This window comes from Neophocaena asiaeorientalis, unplaced genomic scaffold, assembly GCF_003031525.2.
Source record: "Neophocaena asiaeorientalis asiaeorientalis breed wild unplaced genomic scaffold, Neophocaena_asiaeorientalis_V1.1 scaffold149, whole genome shotgun sequence".
Lineage (NCBI taxonomy): Eukaryota > Metazoa > Chordata > Mammalia > Artiodactyla > Phocoenidae > Neophocaena > Neophocaena asiaeorientalis.
The window spans coordinates 3,790,317-3,794,281 of NW_020174442.1; the positions used below are offsets into that span (position 1 = coordinate 3,790,317).

General features: G+C 41.9%; 1 pseudogene; it reads right to left on the reverse strand.

Moving 5' to 3' along the window:
• Window positions 1-379: 379 nt before the first annotated feature.
• LOC112407766 (40S ribosomal protein S6 pseudogene) overlaps window positions 380-3,965 on the reverse strand; it is a 29,300-nt pseudogene continuing 25,714 nt past the window's right edge.

Consider the following 3,965-nt stretch of genomic DNA (forward strand, 5'->3'; position numbering starts at 1 on the left):
TCACCCAACCAAAGATAATCAAATCCATGTTTATAGTTTTGGCATATCTTCTTCTACTCATCTTTTTATGGATTTTTACATACTTGGGGTAATGCTATATATGCAATTCTTTTTATTTTCATTTAACACGTCCATCATAAGCGTTATCTTTTGACATTAAAGCTTCATCACCCATTTTCATTTTAATGGTTGCACGACACACTATAGTACAGATACAATGTAGTTGATCTAACACTTTTCCTAAGTTTGAGCCCTTGGGTTGCTTCTGGCTTTTGATATAACAAATAATGCTAAGATGAATATCTTTATGTATAAATCTTTGTCCACATTTCTGATTATTTCCTTAAGATAAACTTTTTTCTTTCTTTTAAGTCTGACCTTATTTATTTCTTACTCTTAGAAAACCTTGTTTTTGACTGGACTTAGAGGTAGAAGCTGTCGGACAGGACAGCCTCCATCTCTTGGCAGTCTTGTCCTGGAGTTTTTCTTTGGTGTCCTTCATCCTCTGGGCCAATGGTTAGCATATTCTGTGGCCTCTTCCTATTTTTTCTTAGTACCCTGTTTCTTCAGAGCAACAAGCCGACTTTGGTGTTGCAGGACACAGGGAATAACGTGACACTGAGTCTTGGGCGCCGAGGTTTCTTGCCTTCTCTGGTCAGGGGCTTTCCACAGCATACTGGCAGACACCATCTTCTTTAGAGAGATTGTGGGTTCAGCTAGCTCTTTTGGGCCCCAGGCGATGATACACAGTAGTATCAGTGAGTGCAAGAATATCTTTTTCCAATGGTTATTATTGGTTAAAATAATAACCGAGTTGAGAACACTCAGATTGGCATCCACAGTGCATCCCCTGAACAGATTTGTGCTTTCTTTCTCTAGTCCTCCTAGTCTACCGTGCTTTGTGGGGAAACCTGGTTTGTCATCCCCACCACTGATTCCAGCCACATAGCCCTTCCCTTCTTCACCCAGAGCATCTGCAGCAGCTTCTGCGGCTAAACGCTTCTCATAGAAGGTTCAAAGTGTGCCTTTGTTGTCCACTTCAGTGAGTTTCTGGCAGCCCATGGTTGGGAAAGAGATGTTCAGCTTTGTCTTGAAGCAGTTGCTTGCCTCTGAGACACAGCAGAGATGATAAACTCTTGAAGTAGAATTACTGAGTAAAAGGATTTGTTTTTACAACTCCTAAAACCTGATGCCAAATTGATTTACAGAAATGTGAATTGACACTCCTGCCAGGCATGTGCAAATGTCTAACTTAAAGCTCATTTGCCAAAACTAAATCATTTACTAAAAAAATTGGAAATTCGATAGGCTGCCAAAACTTTTTTATTGCTTTAATAAAACTTTATTGCATTCATTTGACTACTTGTGAGGCCAGCTGAATATTTTTTCATGTCTATTAGTTAATTATACTTATTTGGGTTTGAGAGCTTTGTTATAAGTATTCGCTTATGTCTTAAGTGTTTAACAATATGTTAAATTCATCATATACAGTACATACACTATGGACTTTACTAAAGACTGATGTTCTGATAGGGCGTTAGCCTTTTATGAAATTATGATATTAACATGTCATGGGTTTTTTCCTGTTATGTTTTATATATTTGCATGTTGAGGATTATGTTTTTGTGAAGTAAAAATAATTGTTTTGATATATTCGTTTGTGACTGTGTGTTGCTCAGACTGCCCTCCTAGAAAGGACTCCCTGCCAAGTGACCAGGCGTGTGCTTAGCTTCAGCCTCTAGCTGTTAGCCTTTGAGGTTTTGCCTCAGCTTTTGAGCTGAGGGCCCACTACGTTCAGGATCCTCTTCAGCCAGTAGAGAGGCACTGAAGCTTGGCCATTTCTGCCCAGTGCATGATCCCTCTAATGGGTACTTCTGGCCTAGAGCAGGAGCCTGAGGGCGGTTCCTCCTCAGGAAAAGAAGCCCATTCCAGCCCTAAGGAGCTGCTCTGCACAAGTGTTTGAAGCACTGTGTCTAAATGGCGCAAGGGGTAGACTGTGGCAGAGACCTAGACGCTCAGCTCAGATCTTCAAAAATGGACTTGTTGCCCAGTTAAATGGTACAGCTGGTGGACAACCTCCAGCTATAAGTTCCTTCTTGATCTTCCTCAGCTTTCATGCCATGATTGCTCTTGTTGTCAAGGCAGCCCTAACCATATATATAGAACAAGAAACTTGTTCAAGGGCCTAGCTGGTCTACCCAGACTGGGACTGATCTAATGGGAAATCTTGGCTCCGGAGCTCCCCTTGGGGCTAACCGACTTCTTTCAGATCCACATTCCCTGCCCGATCCTGCTTCCTCCTCTCTACCTTTCACACTGTTGCCTACCAGTAAGGCTTTCACCTTCTAACCCATTTCAGTGTCTGCTTCCTAGAAAACCCAGCCTGTGACAGGAGCTACCATGCTTTTAAGCTTAGCTGTTCTTCCCATCCTGATACTAGAGAAACATTCACATAGACTTGGTTTTATTTTTAAGAAGGACTTGACTTCTTATATTTCAATTTTGTATTCATCTGGAAATTATTTTGGTGTGGTGTTAAGTGAGGATCTAACCTGATTTTTCTTCCTGTGGTAGGTGGCACTGAATATCTCTGCCTCTTGTCTTTTATGCCTTTGTGTCATCCCCTCCCATTGAGTGTGGGCTGGACTCAGTAGCTCAATATTAGATTATAAATAACTGCAGGTCCTGTCTTGAGCTCTCTCTCACCCTTTCTCTTGGCTCACTTATTACACTGACGGGGAGGAAGCAGCCTATTGCAAGCAGCCCTATGGGAGAACCACGTGAGGTGGCGAGGAGCTCAGGCCCTCAAACCAATAGAACAAGAGGAGCTCAGACTGTCTAGCCAACAGCCTGTGACGAGGTGAAGCCTACCAGCCACCAAGTGACCGAGCTTGGAAGAGGGTCCTTCAGGCCCAGCTGAGTCTGGATCATAACCGAAGCTCCAACTGACAGCTCAACTGAAACCTCATGAGGGATCTTGATTGAGTGAAATGTACCCAGTTAAGTTGCTCCCCAGATTCCTTATTCAAAGAAATTATGATATATGTTTGTAGATTTCAGCTATTACATTTAGGTGTAATTAGTCATACAGCAATAGATAACTGATATATTCCTAAAGGAACAGCCAGCACTTGCAGCTTTATTTGTTGTTTTGTTTGTTTGCTTATTTGCTTAACAAGCTAGAAGTTTACTTCTTGTACAGTTAACAGGCCAAGCCTAGGAAGGTGATTCTGCTATTCTTGACCAGCGGCTCCCCTTTAAACAGCTGCGTCTCAGGCAATTGTTTAAATCTGACCTTCTCTAAATTAGAAGGACAGGAGAGAAGGACCAGAAGCCCAGTCCTTTGAGCAGCAAGACTTGGAAGTGGTATTTTTCAATTTCACTTATATCTCATTAGCTAAAATCTGATCACATGGTTGTACCCAGTTGCATAGGGAGGTTTAAAAATGCAACATCATTTATTGATCATGCCTTTCCCCTACTGAATTATTTTCCCTCTCAACCAAATGTTGTATTCTGTCCATTGATCCTCAGCTGTTGCCAGAATATTCCACTCATTTCTGATTTTTTATACATTTTATACAGTTTTTCATTATTACTTTCCTTTCTGAACAAACTAGAAGCTACTTTTTCATTGTCTGCAATTACAAGCAAATGGTTAAATCAGTATGTCCAATTTTGTTAAACTATTGGTATTTTTAAAGTTTTCTCAAAGTCAAATATTCATGGGCTTCTCTGGTGGCACAGTGGTTGAGAGTCCACCTGCCGATGCAGGGGACACGGGTTCGCGCCCCAGTCCGGGAAGATCCCACATGCCGTGAAGCAGCTGGGCCCGTGAGCCATGACCGCTGGGCCTGTGCGTCCGGAGCCTGTGCTCCGTAGCAGGGGAGGCCACAACAGTGAGAGGCCCGCATACCGCAAAAAAAAAAAAAAAAAACAAAAAAAAAAAAAAAAAAAAAAAAAAA